The sequence below is a fragment of the Podarcis vaucheri genome, assembly GCF_965113315.1.
Source record: "Podarcis vaucheri genome assembly, chromosome: 9".
NCBI classification, from domain to species: domain Eukaryota; kingdom Metazoa; phylum Chordata; class Lepidosauria; order Squamata; family Lacertidae; genus Podarcis; species Podarcis vaucheri.
The window spans coordinates 9,240,163-9,267,882 of NC_138767.1; the positions used below are offsets into that span (position 1 = coordinate 9,240,163).

Consider the following 27,720-nt stretch of genomic DNA (forward strand, 5'->3'; position numbering starts at 1 on the left):
CAGGGAATCCTGAAGACACACCTTTTGATACCTGATATGTTTCTTTTTTAGAACCCATCTTATTTCTATGATTGCAAGTTGTTTTAGACTGTTTCCAACATTGTGGTTTACTTGTGGTAACCTGCACTGGGACCTTAGGGTGAAGGGCAGATATAATAATAATAATAATAATAATAATAATAATAATAATAATAATAGGTTCCAGCTGCTCTGCTTTGCCAGCACACTGTGTTCTCTCTCCCATCCATACTGACATATCACATCCCTCATAGAGTCTGGACTTTACTCCAAGAATTCTGTGGCTGTATGCCATTGCCCTAGATTCTGGACCATCCTTGGTGGTTCTTCTGTCCTTTTGTGTCTAGCCTTCTTCCCTTTCTGAGACATGTTCTTAATTACTCTTCATGCAACAGAGCACCATAACTGTTTCTCCACTGGCCCCCTTTAATCTCTTTCTCTTTCTTTCACAGGGATATCACTCCTTTAAATCTGTTAACACTGCAATCAATAAGCCAAGCATACAAGGGCGTTTAGCATTTGCAGCGTCTGGACTGATGATTTTCTGTTTTTGATCTGAGCATAATTCCCCAGCCAAGCATTCAATTAAAATAAACAAGGGAGCACCTTGGAATGATCAAATGCCTAGCTGGGCGAGGGATTCGTTCAGAGTGAAAATGTTAAAATATTGAAAGTTCTGCATGCACCGGAAGAGCAGACGACGCAATCCAAACTACTCAGAAATCGTGCCAAGCAACTTTAAAGGTATGCAAATCAAAGGAAACCAGATGCTTCCAAGACATGAATGGCAACCTGTAACTAACAGGTCTCCATGGAGACATGGCCCAATTAATTGACTGACAGTCTCCAGGCCTACACTGAAGATTTAATAGACCAGTTTAATAGTTGTCCCAAGTTCCCCAGGAAATCCTGGAAAGCTTACATATTTTATATAAAAAAAGAAAGAACCCCATAGGCAGCATTCTAGGCAGCCTTGCCATGTAAGGCATATTAGAGATGTGAAAAGGCCTAGGCCTGTAAGGCGTATCAGAGGACACAGAAAAGAGACAAGCTCTGATGCTTTTGGTAATCAGCTGTTTATTAAGCTGGATGAGATTTGGGAAAGGCTCATTTGCTGGGAGCTGTATCAACTGTTCAATTTCTCAACTCCCAACAAAAGATGGATTTGATAGGTCCAAGCATTAACAGATTCTTCTTGAAGCATCCCTCCAGTTAACTCCTGTCTAGGGTTGATGCTCCCATCCAGACTTGCAAGGCTGGTGCAGCTTTTTCAGCTTCTAGGAATGATTTAGGTGCTATAGTGATCAGGAAAACACAGAGCTTCATTTTGCACAGAAGAGCTCAGCACCCAAGACACAGAGCGAAGCAGAGAGCACACAGCAAGCAGATCAGAATTGTAAAATATGTGATCAGTAATACAGATGTTTTAAAAAGCAGAGACATCACCTTGCTAACAAAGGTCCGTATAGTTAAAGCTATGGTTTTCTCAGTAGTGATGTATGAAAGTGAGAGCTGGACCATAAAGAAGGCTGATCGCCGAAGAATTGATGCCTTTGAATTATGGTTCTGGAGGAGACTCTTGAGAGTCCCATGGACTGCAAGAAGATCAAACCTCTCCATTCTTAAGGAAATCAGCCCTGAGTGCTCACTGGAAGGACAGATCCTGAAGCTGAGGCTCCAATACTTTGGCCACCTCATGAGAAGAGAAGACTCCCTGGAAAAGACCCTGATGTTGGGAAAGATGGAGGGCACAATGAGAAGGGGACGACAGAGGACAAGATGGTTGAATAGTGTTCTTGAAGCTATCAGTATGAGTTTGACCAAACTGTGGGAGGCAGTGGAAGACAAGAGTGCCTGGTGTGCTCTGGTCCATGGGGTCACGAAGAGTTGGACACGACTAAATGACTAAACAACAACAATACAGATGTGAGACAAATCTTGGGGCTCTCACACACCCCTAATTAAAAGAGAAGTAGACACAACTGAGCTTTAATTAGGGGTACACACAGATCTCAAGATTTGCCTTAAACTGGGAAAGTTTGCACCGATCGACTTATCTCTTTGAGCTTCCTTGGAATATTTAGGGAGTTTTTTATTAAGACCAACTCAGGTTAGATTTCAAAGTACTGCCACAAAGACAAGGGAGAAATGGGCAATCTGCTTAATTCTGGCCTCTTTTTCTTATGAAGAAATTATGCGTTTTTATTGGATTTTCAGCCTTGTAGTAATTGCTGCCTCCTATATTAAACATTAATTATGAATCACTAATGAAACAATGGGGATTCCAAAATAATTCTAGACTTTCAAGGTCACTCACGTGGGAGGCATGGCAATATTGAGAACCTAGGAAGAGCCCTCCTGGATCAGGCCAAAGACCCATGCTGCTCACATTCCTGTTTCCAACAACAGACAAAAAGGTAGGAAGGCAGGACTACTGTCTATGTATGCATCACTATCAGGGCTAGGCAGCATCACCTAGAAACTGGACAGTGATCACACTATTGCAGGAGTCCAGTGTCAACCGCTGAGACATCCTGGCCCTGCTCCTCTTCCATCTTGCTGTGACAACTTATTCACTTGAGAAAAGCATCCATTGCTTTCATTACTGTCTCCACTGGCGGAGGAAGAGGAGTGTGGGAGAAGCAGCGCGATTCCCAGGGTGAGTCCCAAAGTGAAGAGGAAGTGGAGACACTCAGAGAGGGCCTCCGTAGTGTGTGTCTTGCCCCAGTGTGCTTTAAAAGATGAAGCCATCACTGCATGAAGGTAACAACTCTCTTTCCTTTTTCGTTCCCCAGAAACTAGAGGTTCGCTGCCTTGAAATATTGAGGTTCTACTTAGCTGGCTTAGCTTCGGAGTGGAGCACAGGAAGCTGCCGAATCAGACCATTGAACCATGCAGCTCAGTATTTTCTCCAGCTGTTTTTGAACTACAATTCGCATCATCCCTGACCACTGGTCCTGCTAGCTAGGGATGATGGGAGTTGTAGTCCAAAAACAGATGGAGACCCAAGATTGGGGAACCCTGGTCTAGACAGATCGGTGGCAGCAATCCAGAGTTTCAGACAGGAGTTTCCCTGAATATAGAACCTTCTGAATGCAAAGCAGATGGTCTACCACAGAGTGACAGCTCGTTCCCTAATCATAGACCACTCTTTCACAAAATTGTTCCAATCCCTTTTCAAAGCCATCTGCATTGGTGGTCATCGCCATGCCTTGCAGCAGCAAATTTCATAATTGCACACTACATAGAGGAGCACTGAAATTGTGGCAGTGTATCCAGCAATTCATATGCTACCTGTGGCAAGTGCAACTTATGAGAGAATCAGCTTTCCGCTTTGTCCTTCCCTTCCTTTCCTTCCTCTTTCCATTCGGCACCAGTCAAATGAGTGAGCAATCTAAGGCTCTTTAAGTAAAAAAAAGGTGAATATAGATTTTGCAGAGCTAATGCCGGTCCACTTAGAGCACTGGTAGGGCCTGTACACGAATTCTCTCTTAAGCTAAAGAACCCAGCAGATTTAACAGCCTTGCGTTCCCTCCGTGCTGCATAGAGACTGTCACCTACCTTAACCTCAACATAATGCAGCCTTCTGCCCATTAAGCGTGAGTCAGCTCCCTCTAAGCAAAGAGAGACTGCAATCTCCCAGGTTATTAAGATAACAGAGGACAGTATTTTCCCATGGCAAACTTAAGAATAAGTGTTCCAGTCAGCAGAACATGGACATTTCTTTCCTCGCCTGGAATCACAAGCACAGATTCAGACAGCCTTTAGGAGGGAGGGAGGGGAGACACAGCCTGCAGAACACAATGCTACAAAACCAGCAAGATGTCCTAGCTAATTATGTGTACTTGTTCAATATTCAGATAGCTGTCTTGAACCAATATGAGGAATTTGGGGTTTCCCATCTTTCCAAACTTTGTCCCCCCCCCCCTGCAACAACACTGTTTTGTGGCTCAATATTGAGAAACCCTGCCCCTTCTCCATCCAGACTTACGGTAACTAATTTCATCTGTGCTTAGCAATCCATAAGTGCCCATTCCAACTTCTTCAGTCAGAATGTTTATGCATATTCCATTGCTAAGTATAATTGGTGTAATTGACACAGAAATGGAAAATGCCGGTGTATTAATGAAGGTTCAACACTGGTTTTTCCCCCACAGTAGTTTTCTAAGAGACTCTCAGCTTCTTAATGAGTTGATCATTATCTAATTGTTGTTTTCTGCCAGCTAACATGTGAGTGTTGTAACCTTAGATCAGGTGACAAAGGTATTGAATCACAGGTTGCCATTTTGAAGGGAGTTGCCTGCTCAGTCTTTCTCTGAATGCCACAGAGAACAAAAGGATATGATAACGGGTCTCCAAGAAGCTGCATAGCCTTAGGCTGGGATGGAGGAGAGAGACACTGTTTCGATTTTTGGAGTTATCTTTTATTTCCAAGATGCTGAGCCTGTGCTGGACAGGATAAGACATTGTATGGATGTTTTGGAAGCATCATTTGATGCATTATGTTATTGTTTGGAAGAGTTCTACAAGTAAACTTTGAATAATATTTTTATGGGTCTGGACAATGATTTAGCCCAAAAGGAGTCAGTTCTTATGCTTCCAGTTGCTTCAAGCTATGCAATTGCTTGCTTCAAGCTATGCAAAGTTAATATCTGCAACATCCACGACCACATAGGAACTTGCCTTATATTGAGTCTGACAATTGGTTCATTTTTTTGCTCAATATTATCCTGGCAGCAGCTTTCTGGGGTTTTAGGCAAGAACTTTTGCCAATTCTATCTAGGGACGCCAGGGATTGAACCTAGGAGGCAGATTCTCTTCCACTAAGCTATGGTCGTCCCCACAGAAGCTGTCCCCATTGTGAGAACTTCAATAAACACAAGTAATTGGGAATGGCAAGTTCATGAGGCAGAGAATTGTGGGAGAAAGGAATTATAATCACCGGGAGAAAAGTTGCTGTACTTCTTCCAACTAACTTTGTGTTACTATCTTCTCCTTTAACCTCCCTACCTTCCTTGTGTCAGGGAAAAACTGATGGGAAACACAAAGCTCGATAATAAACTCACTGAGGCAAGGGCCCATTTCTATTTTTATTGTTTATGCAGTATTTTGCACAAATGAGGCCTTGGTCTATGATTTGGGGTTTTAAGCACTCCCCTGTAGCCAACTATTAATTATCGGCTTAACATTCATTTTATTGCACATCTGTTTCAAAACAGCAGCTCCAATCATAGAAGGAGGCCCTATAATGGTTAGGGGTAACGAACTTAAAAAACAGCAGCTATTCCATGCAAAAGTATGTTCCATGAAATGAGAAAAAGTAAGGCACAACGCAAATGCAAAAGGAACTGCAGGCATCCCGTGACTGGATGAGTTGGTGCAATACAGTGAGATTGTGTGAAGCATAATGAGAGATAGTGTGGTGGACTGGCTAAGAACCTGAGCTATAAGTCAGGAAGTCCTTTGTGTGAATCTCACATCTTTACTGTATTTCTTGGGCCGAGGGTCACAAACGTAGTACCCAGAGATGCCTGTGTGGTTCTCATCACCTCTGATGGCAAATATCTCTTTAAAAATCTACAGTGCATTAGAGATTCTGCTCTTCCTGTGGAGTTCCTGTTTGCACCGACTCAACTTCTACTGCATCGAATGCAGCTTCTTCAATATCCACCATGTATATTGGATTAGCCATTGGATGTCTACCCTCCTATCTGTTCTGAATGGAGGAGAGGAGCCACTCTCTGTGAACAAGCGTAGTGCAGACTGATGTCCATGCCCTTTTCTCCACTGATGGAGCAACAGATGGAAGCAGGGGTGCCAACTTAAATAAAATAGTGGGGGGCCATGTAAGCCCCACCCTGCATAATTGATCACATGACATGGTGCATGCACACCATTTGAAGTGCAATGCACATCAACTTTTGGGGGGTGGCTCCCTCAAATATTTTATGGGGGGCAAAAGGGAGCTCGGCCCCTAGACGTTGGCTCCTGTTGGTGGAGGAGCATGCCTGAATCATTTAGTGGGCAAAGCAACTTGATATCATTTAGTGGTCCTGTCTCTCACACCCTCCAACACTTTGAAGCCAAAATCCAGGACATCATCTTCCCGGATCCCATCTTTCCGTTTCTCGTAAGAGCATGGCAGCCATTTGAATTTCTGTAACCATGTGGGATTTCACAACATTGTTTCCCTGCCTCCCAAAAAGAACACTTTTTGGGTACTGCAACCCAAAACATGTGTTTTGGGGCACCACACGATATTGCAGCCCCCAAAGTGTTTTCATCAGGGAGAAATCATGCTATGAAATCATGTAAGACCACAGCAACCAAAATGGCCACCACTCTCTTATGATAATAAACGGGATGTCCCAGTTTTTCTGAGACACTTGTGGGATATGGTCTCTTTTCCTGCTGCCTTTGTCCCTTGTCCATTGGCTGGAATGGGACTGGTTGTGCTCAGCTCTTTCACAGTTTACTCATGGGATTCTGCAGGGTTCCAGCTTATCCTTCTTTGGCCTATCTAACATCTACATGAAAGCACTAGGAGACATTATCTGATATTTAGGACTGGGTACCATAAATCAGCTGAACACATCTAGCTTTATCTTTCCTGGATGAGATAACTTGATCCACAATGTACCAACACTGGTGTCTTCTGGGAGAAAAATAATGGAGGACGCTGGCCAGTAGTTGGCTATTCCAATGAGCTTTCTCTCCCACTGAGGGAGAGAAGGGAGGAGGAGAGGAAGAGACTGAATTAGGCCACATTCACAACATACATAAAAAGCACTATGATACACTTTAAACATTCTTGGCTTCCCCCAAAGCATTCCGGGAGGTGTGGTTTGCTAAAGATGCAGAGAGTTGTTACAAAATCTCCCTTCACTTCCCAGAGGTACAATTCCCAGAGTTCCTTTTGAAAAGGGTTTGACTGTTAAACCACTCTAGAAATTGGATCTCTGAGAGGGAAACAGGGATTTCATAACATCTCTCAGCACCCTTAACAAACTGCAACTCCCAGAATTCTTTAGAGGACTGTTTAAAGTGTGATCATAGTGTGAATAGACAGAGGGGGTGAATGGGAGACAGAGAGAAATCTGGACTGTTTTTTCATGCCCTCCCACATTTCTCTGATGAAAATGGGGATGCCCCATTCCATAATGATAATTTTACTATTTATACCCCATACATCTTACTGGGTTGCCCCAGCCACTCTAGGTGGCTTCCAACATATATAAAAACATAATAAAGCATTAAACATTAAAAAATAACTTCCCTAGACACGATTGCCTTCAGACGGCTATGGGGACAGATGACTCCATATCCTCCAACATTTCTTCAATGAAAATAGGAACATCCTAAGGAAAAGTAGGACATTCTGGGATCAAATCAGAAACCAGGATGGCTTCTCTAAATCAGGGACGTCCCTGGAAAATAGGAACACTTGGAGAATCTGTTTCTTTAAAGTATAGAGGGTAAAGATAAGCTATCCAGAAACATTTCAGGACAGTTCTCCAAACACCTTTAAAACAGCTGATTTCACCCCATTCCTCTGCCTCCTAACAGAGGGGCAAAACTTGGTGGGCTATTTTGGTGCATCCTTCAGAAAGAGAAATAGAGGTGTCTGCTCTGCAAAGCAGAAGTGAACATAGAAGGCGCTTTGAGCCAGCTTCACCAACTCTTTTGCCTTCGCAATCAAGGGCAATGAAGGCAATTCTCCAGTATGCATTAAGTTGCCTGCTTGAAACAGACAGCTCTGCACTTTGTCGTTAACCTGCTTCAACTTAGCAGATGTTTTATAAGCAGAAGGGGCCTGTGTTGACCTCTGCTTTATTGCAAGAGCAGCTGGAGAGGCCGCAAGTGGCAAAAGACTTTTTTTAAAAAAACAAAAAACAAAACCTTTAAATGCTCAAACCCTGCTTTATGATCAAGCAACGTGCCCTTAGTCACTGCGGCACTTAAGCGAGCCTTCTGTCGTTGCTAATGCAAGTCCATGGCTTCATCCAAGCCACTTTTCAGTGCCAACATCAAAACCTGTGGAGGAGCTCAACCATACATTTCCACTGACTAGGCTTGCTTTGGAAGGACATCCTCTCTTCTCCCCCAAATCCAAGTGAAATGCCTTGAAACAGGGACAGGGAACCTGTGGGTTAGTAGGGTTCCCACCTGTCCTGTATAATACAGGGTTGTCCCATGTTTCATTGTAAAATGCTGCATCCTGTATTGATAAACATTTTGTCCTGTACTTCAGGTCCTCTCTTTCTCATTCTCTTTCTTTCTCTTTCTGCGAAGTTTGGGGTCCTCTCATAATTTCTGTATTTGAAAGGGTGTGTGAAAGGTCATGTATTTAAGCTCAGGGGAGCAGTGGCATAGGTAGCCAGGCTGAGACCCTACCTGCCAGCAGACTGTCTCGCCAGAATGGTGCATGCTCTAGTTATCTCTCGCTTGGACTGCTGCAATGCGCTCTATGTGGGGCTACCTTTGAAGGTGACCTGGAAACAGCAGCTAATCCAGAATGCGGCAGCTAGACTGGTGATTGGGACAGCCGCCAAGACCATATAACACCGGTCTTGAAAGACCTACCCTGGGTCCCAGTATGTTTCTGAACACAATTCAAAGTGTTGGTGCTGACCTTTAAAGCCCTAAACAGCCTTGGTCCAACATACCTGAAGGAGCGTCTCCACCCCCATCTTTATACCTGGACACTGAGGTCCAGTGCCGAGGGCCTTCTGGTGGTTCCCTCGCTGAGAGAAGCCAAGTTACAGGGAACCAGGCAGAGGGCCTTCTCGGTAGTGGCACCAGCCCTGTGGAACACCCTCCCACCAGATGCCAAAGAGAAAAACAACTACCAGACTTTTAGGAGACATCTGAAGGCAGCCCTGTTTAGGGAAGGTTTTAATGTTTAGCAGTTACAGATAGGTAGCCGTGTTGGTCTGCCATAGTCAAAATAAAAAAATTCCTTCCAGTAGCACCTTAAAGACCAACTAAGTTAGTTCTTGGTATGAGCTTTCGTGTGCATGCACACTTCTTCAGATACATCTTCAGGTATCTGAAGAAGTGTGCATGCACACGAAAGCTCATACCAAGAACTAACTTAGTTGGTCTTTAAGGTGTTACTGGAAGGAATGTTTAGCAGGTTATTGTATTTTAATATTCTGTTGGAAGCCGCCCACAGTGGCTGGAGAAACCCAGCCAGATGGGTGGGGTATAAATAATAAATTATTATTATTATTATTATTATTATTATTATTATTATTTAGCCAACCAGGGAAAAGCACCAATGCATGCAAGGCAAGCATCAGTAAGTAACAGACATAGTGCAAACAAAGCTGTAAAGCAAAGGAACCGGCTAGTCAATTGAATGAAAGCCAGCAGGAAAGACAAGCAAGAAAGACAATTTTGTCTCCTTCTTCCATCGCTTGCGGTGGAACTGTCCCTTTTCTGCCTTATTGTCTCGTTATTTAGGGTACCTGTTTGGCAATGAATATTCTCAGTGTTCTTGTAGGAGCTGCTGCTGTGAAAGTTATTTTGTCTTATTCCCCTTTTCCTTTCCTTTTTTTTACTCTTTGTCAAAGCTCTGACTAATGTGCCAGCAGAGAGGGAGAGGGAGAGACTTTGGCTGCAGTTCAGGCATAATCAGACACTGATTTGAGATGGGGAGGGAAACAAAGTTATTCTGGGGGCAGGCGATTGTTCTGTTGTCATACTTGTTGGTTCTGGTTGCCTTTGGCGGTTACTTTGACAGTGTTCCTTCCCTGTGAACTCCTTCCAGCAAACATCTGAAATGCCTCCATAAGCCTGCTGTGTTGGTCTCAATCTGCACTCCGCAAATTGGCCTAATTGCTGAGGAAGCAGAAGCAGATCACAGCATTCTTGTAGTCCCTTGCAAATCTGGCTTCTTCCCTTAACTATTCAAAAAGCAGCGACTATGCCAGGCAACAGGTGATGGCCTTGCATGTTTAAATGAGCTGTTGCAGATTAAACACTGCATTGGAAACTGTCCTGAGACTTCAGGATACAGCAGAATAAAATAGGCAATCATAGCTACAGTGGGGATAAAGACTGAACTGAAATGGCTCACTGGTTTTTTGTGAACATTTTCAACCACTTTTCGCCATCCTTTGCAAAAATATTGGCCTGCACATTTCATTTGTCCTCACTTTCCAATGCCATCACTTGTCTTAAGTGATGGCCGCTTACAGCCACATCTTATTTGTTGTGTAGCATGATGGCATGCATACAATCAGGGTAATAGTTCAGAGGCAAAGAACCTTGCATGTAGAAAGTCTAAAATTCAACCCAGTATCTCCATTTAACACCTGCACCCCTGGTGTTATCAGCACTAGGGGAGCTGTTGTTGTTTAGTTGTTTAGGTGTGTCCGCCTCTTTGTGACCCCATGGACCAGAGCACGCCAGGCACTTCTGTCTTCCACTGCCTCCCGCAGTTTGGTCAAACTCATGCTGGTAGCTTCGCGAACACTATCCAACCATCTCGTCCTCTTTCGTCCCCTTCTCCTTGTGCCCTCCATCTTTCCCAACATCAGGGTCTTTTCCAGGGAGTCTTCTCTTCTCATGAGGTGACAAAAGTATTGGAGCCTCAGCTTCATGATCTGTCCTTCCAGTGAGCACTCAGGGCTGATTTCCTTCAGAGTGGAGAGGTCTGATCTTCTTGCAGTCCATGGGACTCTCAAGAGTCTCCTCCAGCACCATAATTCAAAAGCATCAATTCTTTGGCGATCAGCCTTCTTTATAGTCCAGCTTTCACTTCCATACATCACTACTGGGAAAACCATAAAGGTAAAGGTAAAGGTACCCCTGCCCATACGGGCCAGTCGTGTCCGACTCTAGGGTTGTGCGCTTAAGAGGCTGGGGGCCAGCGCTGTCTGGAGACACTTCCGGGTCACATGGCCAGCGTGACGAAGCTGCTCTGGCAATCCGGCACCAGCGCAGCACACGGAAACGCCGTTTACCTTCCCGCTATAAAGCGGTACCTATTTATCTACTTGCTCTTAGGGGTGCTTTCAAACTGCTAGGTGGGCAGGAGCTGGGACCGAAGATGGGAGCTCACCCCCCCCCCCCGCTGACTATGCGATTGGCAAGCCCTAGGCGCTGAGGTTTTACCCACAACGCCACCCGCGTCCCATATGGAAAACCATAGCTTTTACTATATGGACCTTTGTTGGCAAGGTGATGTCTCTACTTTTTAAGATGCTGTCTAGGTTTGTCCAGGGGAGCTATAGTCTGAATACATGTAGAGTTGCTATCAGTCAGTGTGCACCAGAGATGGGGAACTCCAGATACTGGACTCCAACTCCCATCAGCCCCAGCCTTCATGGCCAATGGTCAGGGATGATGGAAGCTCCAGAACTCTTCAATTCAGTCTGGATCATGTGGCTTGAGGTACCAAATGGAGCCTGGCTGGCTAGATATAACTCCAGCTCTAAGTTGTGTTGCATGGACGTATCTGATAGCACAACAGCAAATGATGCCTTGCTTTGCCATCTTTTGACTATGTTCCTGTCTCTGGCACTTGCTCTGGAAACACAGAAACATAGGAAGGTGTCTTGTACTTAGCTCAGTAGTGTCTACACCAGTCTTTCTCAAACTTGGGTCCCCAGAAGTTGTTGGACTACAACGTCAATAATCTCTGGTCCTGGTAGCTAGGGATGGTGGGAGTTGTAGTTCAAGAACATCAAGGGACCAAGGTTTGAGAAAGGCTGACCTACACTGGCTGGCAGCAGTTCTTCTTGAGCTGGAGATGCTGGGGACAAAACCTGCTTTACCCACTGAGCTGAAGGACACATGCCAGGAAGGCAAAAACACACAAGGGTGCAGAGCAGGGGAGAGGAAGGGCATAGGTCAGGAGAGCGTCTCACCTTCAGAGAGCCCCAAAGATAATATAGAGAGGCATAGGAAGGGAAGGGCGGTCATCCATTCCCTGCACTTAGGCTATCCATCTCTACAATAGGAGCTTGATACCGTAACATTACAGCTGGAAAACAACTGCCGTGCAAAGTGAGTTTTAAAACGTAGCAAGAAAGTTACATCTTTTTATATAAAAAAAAACTCTGCCAAGTTTGAAGCCATCTATATCCCCCCAAAAAAAATTTTAGAGGAATTTTAGACCTCACCTCCCATTATTTATGGTGTCTGGGCAAATAAAATATATTCAGCATTAATCCCGTCTGGAAATGCAGAGCCTTCCTATGCTTGACACTTCTTAAAGCTTATAATACAAACTGGAACTGCAGAGAAATATACAGAGAAACATAAATATGGCCTCTGATGCATCTCTGCAGCATCTGTGTGTCTATAAATTTGTAGCTCTACTGCCATCCAGTGATAGAATGATTTTATTTTTAAAAAATTTACTAAAAATGTGGCAAGTAACCACAACAAAAATCCAAAGAGGCTCTATTTAAAAATTTAAATACACAAACCAAGTTCTTCTCCATCACTCTCATTTGAATTTCAGGATGGGGCACCTGTGGCTTTCATATGTTTCTGAACTACAACTCCCAACATTGCTGACCATTGGCCATGGTGGATGAAGATGACAGGATCTGGAGTCCAACCACATTTGGAGGGTCACTGGTTCTCTATCCCTGATTTAAATGGCTGTATGATCCACTTCCCAGAACGCGGGTGGCACTGTGGGTTAAACCACAGAGCCTAGGACTTGCTGATCAGAAGGTCGGTGGTTCGAATCCCCACAACGGGGTGAGCTCCCGTTGTTCGGTCCCTGCTCCTGCCAACCTAGCAGTTCGAAAGCACATCAAAGTGCACGTAGATAAATAGGTACCACTCCAGCGGGAAGGTAAACGGTGTTTCCGTGTGCTGCTCTGGTTCGCCAGAGGCTTAGTCATGCTGGCCACATGACTTGGAAGCTGTCTGCGGACAAACGCCAGCTCCTTCGGCCTATAGAGCGAGATGAGCTCACAACCCCATAGTCACGACTAGACCTAATGGTCAGGGGTCCCTTTACCTTTACCTTTATGATCCACTTATGGGGGTATAGTTTATTGAGGGGTCCAAAAACCCCTTCACCCTTAGGAATTTGTGTGCCTGCTGCCAAGGAACAAAGGTCATATGAAATGTTACAAATCCATGTGGTTTTGGTGAGAAAAATAGGAGGTGAGTTTGGATGGGGACTCACATTTAAGGATGCAAGAAGTGCTGTGGTGAATCCAGGTGTGAGGGCTGTGGAGGCTTGGAGTGTAAGGATGAGGATCAAGGAAGCAGGATGTAGTCACATGGAGCCTAGAGACATGAGTTGTTAATGTACTTCTGTCAGGAAAGCATATGATGGGCTAAAGGCAGCTGGACTTCACTCACTGAATAAATGAATGAAAATGCAACCCTTTGATGGAGGACCCTAATATGCAACAATCCTGCAATTGCTAGGACATGTCTTCTTTGAACATATATGAGTTAATGCAAAGCCTCTGGAATGCCTCTGCATAAGAGACCATCATTTCAGCAGCTCTTGCATGGTCCAAGGAAAGTCACAGAATAAAGCTACAGGGGAATTGTAAAACAAGAAAGGATATTATATCTAAAGAGCAAAATCTGCCATATGAAAACACTCCCGGTGGATCTGACAGAACGAAAGGAGAATAATTATGATGATCCCTCAGAGCTGGGAATGCAAAACGTGGAAGAGAGCATAAAGGCCTAATATATGCAGAGTTAAAGGTGATATGCAGCAGGACAATTTAAAATATGTCTTTGATCTTAAAACATTCTTAAAATTCACATAAAAGTTGATCTAATGCCAATCCAAACAACTTGTGACCCATCAAACTGTGAGATAAACAGTCTCATATAAACAGCATGCTTAAGTCTAATTAATGCATGAAGGGGTTAAGACCATAGAATAAGCTGTCCTGCCAGACTTAGTTCACATTGGGAGAAACTAGGTAATCAAGGCTTCATTCCCTTTCAATCTTCCTGAGAAGAGATCCCTGCTCAGCATGTAAAGTTCAGCATGTGAAGAGACTAAGCCACGTGGCTCTGAAAAGCCACTTTTTAGTTCCCATAACAATAATTTAGGAACTTTCACCACTGTAACTAAGCCAGGTTTTACTTCCTGTGCAACCTTTCTGATTGTTGTATGTAAAAGCACATGAACCTGACCTTTGAAGAGTTTGTAAGTAAACTTTTTAACTTGTCAAATGTGTGGTGTTTTTCTATGCTAGGGGAAGAGGAAAATGTTTGGAACTCACAAGGGCATATTTCAACAGTCTATCAGCCTATATTTCTATGCTTTAATTTGCTGCATATTTTGTGATTTTAATTCTCTGCAGAGGTTCTCTCACAAGAACCTGGATGCCCCAAACCTGGATCTTGGGACCCAGGGAATTCTCTTTTTATACCTCCTTTTTCCTTGCACCAACACAAACCAAATATGATGGCCCAGCAGGGGCTTAATAATTCTTTAGCTTTGCTGCAAGCAGGGGAGGAGGTTTATCAAGCACATCATTTGAAGACAATGTTTTTTTTGTGCTGAAGGACTGATCCCTCAGTCTTAGATCACTGACAGGCACCCTGTGCTAGATTCATCTGCAACCTTACTGCACATTTCTATGTATGTTTCCTCAGAGGTCATTTTAGATAGCCTGGACGCAGTCTACACTGCTCCTTGACCTCCTAGTTTTTCGTGCGCAAGGAATTTTTGCATGGAGAAACACTTAACAAGCAGTATGAAGTGGTTTACAGAGCTTTACATTTCAATCAGAACATAATAAGAGCCCTGCTGGATCAGAGAAAATATGTTATCTAGTCTCACATTCTGTTCCCAAGGAGACCCAAAGGATGCAGGGGAATATCTCTAGCTCTGCCAGGGACCGTGCTGAGGAGGGCAGCATTGAGGAAGAATGGTCCTGATCCTGAATCTTCCCATGAGCAGGAGGACAGTATTTGGAACAGTGGTTTGTAGAGGAACATAGTTCAATAGACAAAAGCTGGGAAATACTGGATGAAGAAGAAAAACTGGGAGAGAGTTAACAGACTCACAGTCGCTAGATAGCCCAAGGTCAAGAAAAGCAGATAAGAGCACAGAAAGCTCAGGTTACGGGATGCTGTAGTGACATGGATGACTAGGGAGGAAGTGGGTGGAACCCTTAATTGGGAGCACCATCATTCCTAGGAAATGAAATGGATTCTTTGCTCTCTCGCTGTGATCATTAAAGTTTCTAACTGGGAAGAAGACTCCTTTTCCTTTGTTCTGCTTATCTATGGCCAAAGGGGGAGTCAATTTCCTGAAGCCTGACAAGCTCACTGGCAGAGCTTCTGCATCACAAGCTCCCTGGTGCAATCCCCATCATCTCCAGGTAGGGCAGGTAAAGGTAGAGGACCTCTGGACAGTTAAGTCCAGTCAAAGGCGACTATGGGGTTGCAGCACTCATCTCACTTTCAGGCCAAGGGAGCTGCCGTTTGTCCACAGACAGCTTTCCAGGTCATGTGGCCAGCATGACTAAATCACTTCTGACACAACGGGACACCATGACGAGTGCCAGAGTACACGGAAACGCCGTTCACTTTCCCGCTGCAGTGGTACCTATTTATCTACTTGCACTGGCGTGCTTTCGAACTGCTAGGTTGGCAGGAGCTGGGACAGAGCAATGGGAACTCACCCCGTCGAAGAGATTCGAACCGCCAACCTTCTGATCGGCAAGCCCAAGAGGCTCAGTGGTTTAGACGACAGCGCCACTCACGTCCTTGTCTGAAACACTAGAGAGTGCTATCAATCTGTATAGACAACACTGAACTAGATAGACCAATAGTCTGACTCGGAATAAGACAGCTTCATATATTCTTAATCTGATGAAGTAAACCTCACAATTCAATGGGGTTTACTCTAAGGAAAGTGTGCATAGGATTGCATCTTTATTACCATATCACAACCATTGAAGATGCAAAAAAAAAAAAAAAAGCCCATGTTGGCTTAGATCAGAACTATTTTCATAAGGTTGGCAGGCTCAATAAATCCACTACATTTGGATAGTGAGATTTAAAAGCAAAATAAACCATATAAATTCTAATGAAGCAAAGAACAAATATTTGACCTGCAGTATTGGGAAAGAAACTGTAGCTTTGCTGAAAGAGACATTTACATGTTAGGGGTCAGCACTGGAGAGTTCTCTCCTCCTGGCAGTGGTGGTGCCAACAGACGGCTACTGTGGGGAACTGTGGGGCCGGGTGCCTACCTATGGCAGCCTTTGCCAACCTTGTGCCCTCTAGATGTTTTGGAATGCAACAGCTTTGCTGGATGTGATTGGTGGGGCATGTAGTCTGAAACTTGGTAGGTGTCAACCTAAGCTGTCACTAGCAGATACCAGTGACCATGGGCCAATCCAGAAGCTGATAAGGAGAATGGGAGGAGCTGGCAGGTGGGAATGAAAAAAGGAGATGTTTTCCTTTGCTAAGCCATTAAATTTCAAGAAGAAGGAAGAAGAGGAGGAAAGAAATAACAGGGCTGGAGGAGAGGGAGAGGGAGAGGGAGAGGGAGAGGGGGGTTCTGGTGATAGATGGGAACAGATGGCAGCAAAGCAAACTTCAAGGCTGACAGTGATAGCAGGAAAGACAGAGGAAGGGAATCAGTAAGAAAGACAGAAGCAGGAGAGACAGAGAAGGAAGCTACAGGTCCTAAATGGACAGGCAGAAGGATCCAGGAACATAGGGAGATCACAATTTAGGAAGGATGTTGACAAGCTGGAACATGTGCAGAGGAAGGCAGCTAAGATGATCAAGGGTCTAGAAGCCAAGCCTTATGAGGAATGTTTGAAGGAGCTGTGTGTGTTTAGCCTGGAAAAGAGGAGACTGAGAGGGGATAGGATAGCTGCACTTAATGAAAAATAGTCAATAAGTGAGAAATTTACGTTGAGACTTTGAGACAACAGGGAGTGGCCACTTCCCCTGGCTGATAAACACACACAGGAGTATAAGATGGCTAGCAGGGATACTTCGTTTCCCATCCTGAGATGCAGAAGAATTATACAGGGCAGTGTTTGATTTGTTTTGTTCCTGAGCATTATGAACTGGGCAGATTCATTCCTGAAACAGGTAGTTTTGACAACTCGCGGCTAACACTATTCATAGCACATCAGAAAACAACAGAATCAAACAGATCTAGCTGAACAGCATTGTTTTTCCCCCCATCACCTTTCATCTCAAACACCCAGTATTACTGAACGTTGCTTAATCCTGCCGAGAATGTTGGCTTGCCTGAAATGACAAAGAGGTCTAATAATAGCCAAAAGATGAGAGCAAATGTCACGCTCCCTCTCCAGCCCCCAAGTGCCTCAATCAAGAGCCATGAAATCAGGATGCTTTGATTTCCTGCCGCATTGTATATAGGTGGATCAATCTGGCTTTGCAAAAATTGCCGCCTAGGCATTGCACCAATTGCCTGGATAATCAGAGGACGCCCAATGGAAAGATACCTTAACCAAGAAGAACAGACTCAAAAGCTGTTAGGAAGGCAATAAAAGAAGAAGAAGAAGATGCGTCCCTCCTCCCCCAGTGAAGTCAATACTCAATTTGTGTTGGTGTTCAGTATAAGGTATGTTACAAATGGGGAGGGGGTAGGATTTGCTATCTCCGAAAGAGCCATGGCCCAGCAAAGCTGTTGGCTTTATAACCGAGCTAAGCTGGACATCTCATCCATCAGGTCAAGATGAGGCTGTCAGTCTCAGATGCTTCCTTTCCTGACTCTGAGCTATTAATCTTAGAGGTTGTGCAGTGCACACACATCAGCCACAATCCAATACTGAGATGTCTCTCTCACACACACACACACCCCTCCTATATCCACTGCTGTTGTGTTGTCAACTTTGAAACAGGACAGAGCTAAGAGCCTTCCTGATGCCCGGACTGTTCCAGGGCAAAGTGGGAGGCACTGGAGAGAAATATGGGATCAGTGGTAGACCCTGGCACCTCAAAAGTTCAGCAACACCAAAATAAGCCCCCCTCCGTTTCTCACCTTCAATTGGATGTCATAGTTGCAGCGTCTGCTGCAGCACCCCAGAAGATCTGCGCCCAGTATCAGCGCTCCCCTAGATCCAACTTTGATGGGGCTGAGGGTTCTTCCACACAGGGCCGTCTTAAGTATATCCGGTGCAGTGGTGCAAAGATCCCTCCAGTGCTGCCTGCCCCCTCCCCAATTTCCCAGAGTTGCCGACCTGTGGGCTGTGGCGGGGTATGCAGAAACCAGCCTACTCTACAAAGGCAAAAATTGCATGTATTGTTCCACACGCTTTTACCTGTGGCCCTCCCTACCCATTTCTGGCATGTGGCCCTTGGAATGTTGCCCAGAAGGGAATGTGGCGCTCGCTCTGGAAAAGACCTTCCAACCCAGGACTAGATGGATCCTAGATCTAGTCTAGTGAAACCTCACCCTTTCTTAGGGGTTCTCCTTATGATCTTCAACAGCTGCTCCTTTTATGCAGTTGACCACTGGAGCTGTTGACGGTTTCTTCTCCAGAGGGTTTTATCAGAGCAAGACAGGCTTTCTCGTGATCCCCAGCCAAGAGAAATGGTCATTCTGGAAGCATGTGAAAACAATGAGGTTTTGCTGTCTCTTTAAGCCATCTGTGAAGAGTCCATCTTGGCATTTATTTATTTATTTTCTTCCTGAGCTGCTGCTGCTGCTGCCTGCCAGGCATGGTTTCGAAGCAAAGTCTGCAAATGTCAAAGCCATTACCGGTCACAATGAGAGAGGCACATAATGAAGGCCTCTGTGAAAGTGGCTCTTTGCTTCTTCCTCTAAGGCTTCTTGCACTCAGAAGAAAAGGCTGCCATGATGTCAACACAGAAGTGTCCCCCTTTTAAAAGCCTCGGCCTTCGGTGACACGATACAAGAAACTGTTTGGAAGATCAGATTGAGCTTTTGGATCGTCATTCTCCCACAAACCAGCTTTCCAGTGCAGTTTCATACAAGATCTTGCTTTTTCTCCCCACCCCCCACCATGTGTCACCAGCAAATCCAAGTGATGCCGCAGAAGGAGGAGGAGGAGCTGCTGTATTCCTGGTATTGTGCGCTATAGCGTCGTATCCAGGCATCCCATACGACATCATGACATCAAAAGTGATGCCCAGATGATCATTGTGGGTGCTCTTCCCAGTAACAAATATTGGGAGGGATCAAATGGGGGTTCAGCCCAGAGGAGTCATTACCCCTGCATGGGACTATCCAATTTAAAGGAACACTACATAGCAGCTGGTGAAAACAATGCTTCCGAAAGTTCTCAGCTGGGGTGTGCTAGTGACAGTGACTTAAACTGCTGGTGAGGCTCCACTATTACTCTCTCACCTAGCATAAAACATAGAGCAGATATAAAACACTGTCATATGCCAAGTGCTTATTTTCTTTCTTCTTTGGTGACCACTCGTAGCCGAATAAGATTGTCTTCCATGAACACGGTCTTAACAGCGAGTCTGTAAGTGACTCTGGAGGCCAATTCTGGATCCACACGTCCTTCCACAGTGGGGACATAGGTTTCCAGGTGGGAGTTGATCATGGTGAGGGTTCGCCAAGTGTGCTTTCCTCTTAGCACATTTCTCTCTTTCATCCTGAGTTTGAGCGTCTTCAAAGCCCACAACACCTTTGGTAAAGGCTGTTCTCCAATTGGATCGCTCACAGGCCAGTGTTGTTGGTATTTATACTACATTTTTAAAGATTTGCTTTAAGAGAGTCTTTAAACCTCTTTTGTTGACCACCAGCATTATGCTTTCCATTTTTAAGTTCGGAATAGAGCAGTTGCTTAGGAAGACGATAACGAGGCATCTGCACAACATGACCATTCCAACCAAGTTGATGTTGAAGAATCATTGCTTTGACATTGGTGATCTTTGCTTCTTCCAGTACACTGGCATCAGTCCACCTGTCTTCCCAAGTGATGTGTAATTTTTTTTTGGAAACACCCAGCATTGTCTACACAGACTGACAGTGGCTTTCCAAGGATTCAGGCAGACATCTTCCATGGAAGATGATCTGGAGAAGGACTCTTGGACCTTCTGCATCCAAAGCATGTGCTGTACTGCTGAGATGCAACATTTGCACATAGGATTCTCACTTACTGGAACTGCTAGTGAGGCTCCACTATTACTGTCTCACCTAGCATAAAACATAAAGTGGATATAATAGTGGAGCCTTACCAGCAGTTTAGGTGGGAATCCTAACTACACATATACATTCATGCCCCGTAAAAAGAAGTCCACTGCCTTTATTACTGTCCTCTCTCATGCTGTGGTCTTGCCAAAAGCCTTTTCTCATGACATGATACACTCCTACATGCAATTGACTCCTGAAAGGGTGTAGCCTAGAAGGATCCAAATATTAGCTAAGCTGTTTCAGGTCTGTATTCAGGATCTTAAAACATGTACATGTCCATTCACCTCTCGGTTGTGGTGGGTGGATATCCTGCCCCTCCTCTGAGTTAGGGCATCTGACTTCTCCGAGGTGAGTTGCATCTGTGGTGATGTGCAATGACAGCCCTGAAGGGTCAAAATGGAGCCGGCAAATGAGTAAATTTCTCCTTTGCTGGCATGTTTCACCTTATTTCCTGTCACTGCCATCCCTCCGGCATCCATTTCATCGTGGATATGACAGGGGCAAGAGCTGAGAACACATCTCCTTCCCGGGTGGGTCTGATATGAAATCAGAGTAATTGAAGCAATTGTTCTATCCCATGTCCATCATTCATCTCCTTCGTTGTATGGCTTCACTTGCTTTTGCTGGAAAATCAATTAGGTCACAATTGACTCCAGGAGTCCTCAGTGTAATTGTCAAATGTCCAGAACTTGAAAAAGGAGATCAGAGATCAGCTGACTTGACATCATGATTGTGGCTTCTCTCTCTCTCTCTCTCTCTCTCTGTGTGTGTGTGTGTGTGTGTGTGTGTCTCCATCTATCTATCATCTATCTATCATCTATCTATCTATCTATCATCTATCTATCTATCTATCTATCTATCATCTATCTATCATCTATCTATCTCTATCAACTATCTATCTATCATCTATCATCTATCATCTATCATCTATCATCTATCATCTATCATCTATCTATCTATCTATCTCTCCGATATCAGCTCTAGCATAGAGTTCCTCCGATTTGTTCCCCACAAGCAGATCCTGTAATTAATGGAGGGTATGCCACTGGCCCACTTCCTGCGCACATATAAACCTCAATGTCGAAAGGACCCTCTGGCTGGTTGTCGCAGTGATCACTTCTGACAGCTGCTATAGAAAGATGGAAAGCCCTGTTCTCTCTCTTTCTTCCCTTTCAGTCCACTAGGGGTTCTTCACGCAAGATGGGAGAAGAATAGGAAAGTCACTGCGATATGGATTTCTCCCTGTCAGAAATACTGAATTGTGCACTCTCGCAACATGGCTGCAGAAATACAGACTGGAATCCAGAGTGGATGAGTTTCCCCAGCCACTCTGGGCAGCTCCCAATAGCATATTAAAAACATGATAAACATTAAAAACTTCCCTAAGCAGGGCTGCTTTCAAGTGTCTTCTAAAAGTCGGATAGTTGTTTATTTCCTTGACATCTGATGGGAGGGCATTCCACAGGGCGGGCACCACTACCGAGAAGGCCCTCTGCCTGGTTCCCTGTAACCTCACTTCTTGCAATGAGAGAACCGCTAGAAGGCCGTCGGAGCTGAACAATGGGGGTGGAGATGCTCCTTCAGGTATACTGGGCCTAGGCCATTTAACGCTTTAACGGTCAGTGCCAACACTTTGAATCGTGCCTGGAAATGTACTGGGAGCCAATGTAGGTCTTTCAGGACCGGTGTTATGTGGTCTTGGTGGCCATTCCCAGTCACCAGTCTAGCTGCCGCATTCTGGATTAGTTGTAGTTTCTGGGTCACCTTAAAAGGTAGTTCTGGTGGCATTGGGCTTGAGCTGGACCCCATTGCAGCATCCCCTCCCGGCTGCTGCAGTGATTTATTTGCTCACCTTCCACTACTATCAATGTGTTGAGCAAGGCTGCAGATGCGGCAGTGGCCCCACTGGTCCATTAAGCCCTACTGAGCAGCATCTGAAGTTTGGATGGTACCCACATTTAGGAAAAGTACATTAAAATTAAGACACTTTTACAGGATTTTTTCCCCACCTCCAGTTGAGCTAGCTCCAGTTGAGCTTGCTGAGGCCCATCTGAGCTGGGATAGAGGTTTTATGCCTCTCACAATCTGGTCATCTACTGGAAAGTTAGATCCAGGAGTTTCTGCAAATTGTGGTACTGATTATTATAATTTGGGGAGGGAGGGGTATTTTTATTTACTTTTTCAAGATAGGCAAAAAGAAGGTTATTTGCTCAAAAACACACCACAATGATGCAATGATGTAACAAACAACAGCATGAGCATATGTCATGATTTATAAGTACAAAATCAACTATTTCGCCCGTTCTTCCATAGACTTGTCACACTAAAGGCTTGGGGTTGCATCCAACATAAGTCCTACTTAGAGTAAACCCATCGAAATGAATGAATTTGAATAAATAAAAGTTACTACCTTAGGCCCATTGCTTTCAGTGGGTCTTTTCTGAGTGGCACTCACCCTTGGTCTTCAGTAAGCCAAAAATCAGTGGTGTGTGCAGGTAAACCAAAAGTTCTCCATCAGAAGATCTCCATGACTGAGGTGGAGCATAAGGAATCAGGCACACCTTAATGCTGAATTATGAATTAACAAAAGGTCCTTGAACCTGGCCTGTTAGTAAATCAGCAACCAGTGCAGCTCTTTCCACAACATAGTAACATTTTGCCAATAACCTACAGTAGTTATAGCTTTTGGACAAGGGCAGCCTCAGGTACAGTGCATTACAGTAGTCAAGTCTCAAGGTTTCCTAATAGACTGCTTATTTTCCAACAAAATTAAGGATGGGGTTGGAGGAAACAGCAACCCAAAAACTCATGTCTTTGAAAACTATTATCCCATAATAGCAATGAAGTCCTCCGACCAAACCATTTCCTGGGAAATTAATGACCATCTTGCTTAACAGCCCGGAGCTCTGCTTCAGGCCATCAACTCCCCCAGCCAATCATCAATCCCCAGGAAATCTCAAGGCCTGGAATATTATCGCTTCAAATTTTTCTTTTTTAAAAAGCTAATATGCTACTTTGCAATGTCACTCTCAGGATGGGGTGACACGTTCACATTTGGCAACTGCTCTTTTTTGTCACGACAAGGCTGTCAGAAATTAAAAGCCATTGCAATCCCCACTCCGCCAGATCATTTGCCGGAGAGTCTTGTCACATGGACTGAGAAGAAGGAGAAGGAAGGTTTCATGTTTCACTAAACTCCCCATGACATGTAAGAGATTTGCTGCTGCTGTAGCAGGCAGCCAAGCTAAACGTTCAAAGAAATCGCTTGGTGGAGTCCTGTGCATGTAAAAGAAATAACCTCTCTGAATGGGGACAATTAGAAGCTCAAGGAGAAAGTTTGCAGCAGCAGCATCCCCCTGAGGTGCTATTTTTCTGCATCACGATGATGGTGGTGATGATTATTTCAGGTGGGAGAAAAGGCAGCCTGCCACTGAAGTGATGCTCTCTAAGTGGGACTCTACCACAACGACTTTTCAAATGCATTGATCAAGTCTTCAGGTACGTAGTTACATTTTGGTACAAACCCATCACTGGCGGGATTTTGTTCTTCTTAGAAAGACAAAAACAAGCATCAACAGGACCAACTGTGTAGGTAAAAGGAGGATACCTCTCTCGCCCTGACCTAGCCACTGTGATCCATGTGACGGTCACCTCCAGACTGGATTATTGTAACTCGCTCTATGTGGGGCTGCCCTTGAGACTGACCCAGAAACTCCAGCGGGTGCAGAATGCTGCAGCGAGACTCCTTACGGGGTCTTCGCTGCGAGATCACATTCACCCGGTGCTATACCAGCTGCACTGGCTCCCGGTGGAGTACAGGATCAGGTTTAAGGTGCTGGTTTTAACCTTTAAAGCCCTATACGGTCTAGGACCCTCGTACCTACGGGACTGCCTCTCCTGGTATGTCCCACAGAGGAACTTACGGTCTTCAAATAAAAACATCTTGAAGGTCCCAGGCCACAGAGAGGTTAGGCTGGCCTCAACTAGAGCCAGGGCTTTTTCGGCTGTGGCTCCGATCTGGTGGAACTCTGTCACAAGAGACTAGGGCCCTGTGGGACTTGACATCTTTCCGCAGGGCCTGCAACACAGAGCTGTTCCACCAGGCCTTTGGCCAGGGCACAGCCTGACCCCCTCCCTCGGCAATCTTCGCGGAGCTCTGGCCCAATGGTTGCCAGTGGCTTGATTTGAATTAATTTTATAATGAATGATTTTAGAGAGTTGTGTTGTGTTGTACTTTTGTACTGTTTTATTGTTGTTAGCAGCCCTGAGCCTGGCTTCGGCTGGGGAGGGCGGGATACAAATAACATTTTTTTTATTATTATTATTATTATTATTATTATTATTATTATTATTATTATTATTATTATATTTCATATCCAAAGTATTTCAAACAACTGTCTTCTGAAGGGAGTTGGACTAGATGACACTTTGGGTCTGTTTCGACTCTACAATTCTATGATTCTATGGTTCTTTACAAATCCACACACACTAACATTTAAAAAATATATATTTTATTAAATGTCAACATTTTTAGCATATGAAATCAAAATACAATTATGTCTTTTTTTCTTATCGTTGTTGACTTCTCACCCTGTTTTCCATGGAATTATTGTTTCTCCCCTTCTGCCGCACCCTATATTCTATCTATTAAATCATAACCACAATATTATAATCTAAGTGCACCAACATGTCATACATACAGAAAACAGAAATCACAGCACATTTGCAACATCCCTGTTTGCAAACCTAAGGTCTCTGGCCAAGATCTTCTGCCAAGGCCTCTATTCCATCTTCTCTAAACTAATGTTCTCAAGCAATACCCTGCCCTGTTTTGAAATCCAAGAGTGTGGCTACTCTTTAAATATATTACAGTGCATCACAGATCATAGAATTGGAAGGGACCGCAAGTGGCATCTAGTTTAACCGCCTGCAGTGCAGCAAACAATGTGGAGCTTGAACCCACAACCTTGAGATTAAGAGTCTCATGCTCTACTAACTGAACTAATTTTATGAATTTTAGAAGCAGGATGGATGACCCAAGGGCCATATTACTTTCTGGGCAACCTCTGGGCAGGGCCAGAGGCAAAAGCAATGCATGTAAAGTTTACATCTGGACAGCAGGAGAGCTTCTACACATGAGCACCTCTATCTTCACCCCAGCAACCAAGAGGCATCATTGGAGTTCAGGGAGACATTTCAGACAGGGGAAAGTAAAGTACGAAGTAGGGCTGGTGAAGGAGGGTGGCCCAGGGGAAGGGGTGTGGCCTGAGGAGAGTCTCAAGAGTCCTAGAGATGGATGCATCTGGCTCCTGGTTCCCCATCCCTGGTATAGAATATCATTATATACTAGAGCACAGATGAGCAACCTGAGGTCCCCAGACTAATTTCAAAAGCCCGCTGCAAATGATCTGTTCAGACCTCTGGCAAGTGCAATTTGTTCCTTTGCTCCTGCAGCTCTGGGCAGGAAGGGAGAAAGGGGACCATTTTCGAATGGGAAAGGTCTACAACATAATTGGCATCTTCTGGGATAAGATACATGGAGTGCTGGGTGCAAGTGGCCCAAACGGAACATTATATGGGCAGTAGCTGGTCTCTAAACTGAGCCAATGGAGAGGTCCTGCAATCCCACCTCTCGCCTTCTCCTATAGACTGAACATCCATTCCCACTTTTTTTTCCTGCTGGAAGATGCCTGGATATTTAGAACTCAAATTCAGATTTTAATACTCATGTTTTGAAAAAAACAAATTCCAACTTCTGTAAGTTTTTTGATGTTTCTTGGGTTGGTAGGGGGATTGTTTGTGAATCCTTGCAGTTAGCAACAAAAATCTTGGTGAGATTCTTAAAATGATTCTCACAGGATCACTTTTCAGGTGGGGAAGAGAAAGTGCTTTCTTTATAGTATATACATTATGGGAAAAGTTATATGTTGGTTGTAAAGGCATTTTATTACCCTACATGGCATAGGAAACACAGAACAGATTCTCGGACAGAGTGATTCACATGGAGTGGCCAAATTCCCACCTGCTACCCTGGTAAGCTTCTCCTTGATGGAAATAAAAATTGGAAAGTTTGGAGACACTAAATCTGCCCTTGCTTTAAGAAGAATAAAATGGTTGTACCTAATCTAATGAACAACCTGACAGCACCTCTTTGGGGACCTGATTTATGGCACCATAGCTGCCTTGTTACAATTGTATTTGAAATTGTGGCTCCTTTGTGGCTATTTCTTTCTTGTCATGAGTATGAATTATTATTTCTGGTTCCATGTAAAAGGATTGCCCAGAGGAACGGTTATTTTGCAACTTGGGCTGGTGAATTAAAAGAAAACAAGCATGGAGTGCATTGCTTCATAACTTTGTAAACCCAGTCCAGGGCCCAACTACATGTTATACTCACTTCCTTAAAAGAAGCCAAATGTAAGCAAAGCTCTGACCAAGGAGAATTCTGAAGGCCCCTCTGTAGAGCAGCAGAGGAAGCTGGAGAGGATCACTGGCAAGCTCCTAGCCAAGGAGCAGACCCCAAATGCCTATCTCTGTACATTGTCCATCTCTTCTTAGATCTTTCATTCAGGATAGGGGTCTGGAACCTAAGAACATAAGAAGAGCCTGCTGTCTGTATCAGGCCAATGATCCACCTAATCTCATTTTTCCAATCTTATATTTTATTCTTCCTCCATATTTCTGCAGCAATAGGCTCTCTCTCTCTCTCTCTCTCTCTCTCTCTCTCTCTCTCTCTCTCTCCATATATTTAATATGGAGACCAAGTTTGGAGACATGAGAAACTCGGAGAACCAAAATTGACTGATCCATTCATCTCTAATCATGAGTGGGCAGAAAGTAGCACTGATCCACTATATCAGCTATTGCATGGTGGCGATATTCACAGGAGAGGAAAACAAAATTTAAGCACACACACACACACAGCTGGAGGGAGGAGAAACGTATGGCTGTGCTAAGGTCCAGCTCCCTGCTCCCTCTGCTTTTTAGGGTTTCAGTGCCAATCTGACCCCAACACACGTTTGTTGCTGCCAAATCATGTTTGTCCCCAAATGAGACTTTATATAACGCAATGGGATGACTATACCTGGGAGCTGCTCCAAAGGAATGCATTATGGTAATGTCAACAGGCATCCAGTGGTGAAAAGCCGATTGCTCACGGCACGGTCGGCGTCTTCTGCAAGCCCTTTTCAACATGCCTTACAGTGTGCAAATCGGTGTTTGCTGGCCCTAGTTCCCTGCTGTGTGATCTATTAAGCTCAGTGTACCTTGCCCTAGCTATGGCATGGTGTATTACATTCACCCGCACTATCATTCCCAAACACTCTGTGTACATAAAGCCTCATTCTCTCTGCCAAATTTACTTAAACGGCCCAGACATTTTTTTAAAAAAAGACCTCCTTTCCTTATGTGTTTGTGTTTTTCTGTAGTTATATTCTCCATTGGGCTTTTACAAAACAGCTGAACTGTCCAGCTGAATATCTCAGCAGATGAACAAAATGTTCAAAGTTTGATTGGCTGACCACTGGCACATGATATGGCCATGTCACCCTACCTCATTTCCATACTACCCATATGCACAAAGCGCTTTT

General features: G+C 44.5%; 1 long non-coding RNA gene across 1 annotated transcript in view; it reads right to left on the reverse strand.

Annotated features, from left to right (window-relative positions):
- The window catches only part of LOC309540176, a 38,938-nt gene extending 11,577 nt beyond the window's left edge, over nucleotides 1-27,361 (reverse strand). The window contains exon 1 of the long non-coding RNA XR_014223101.1: nucleotides 27,216-27,361. This is a non-coding gene — a long non-coding RNA (uncharacterized lncRNA). The remainder of the gene's footprint in view (nucleotides 1-27,215) is intronic.
- Nucleotides 27,362-27,720: the final 359 nt, after the last annotated feature.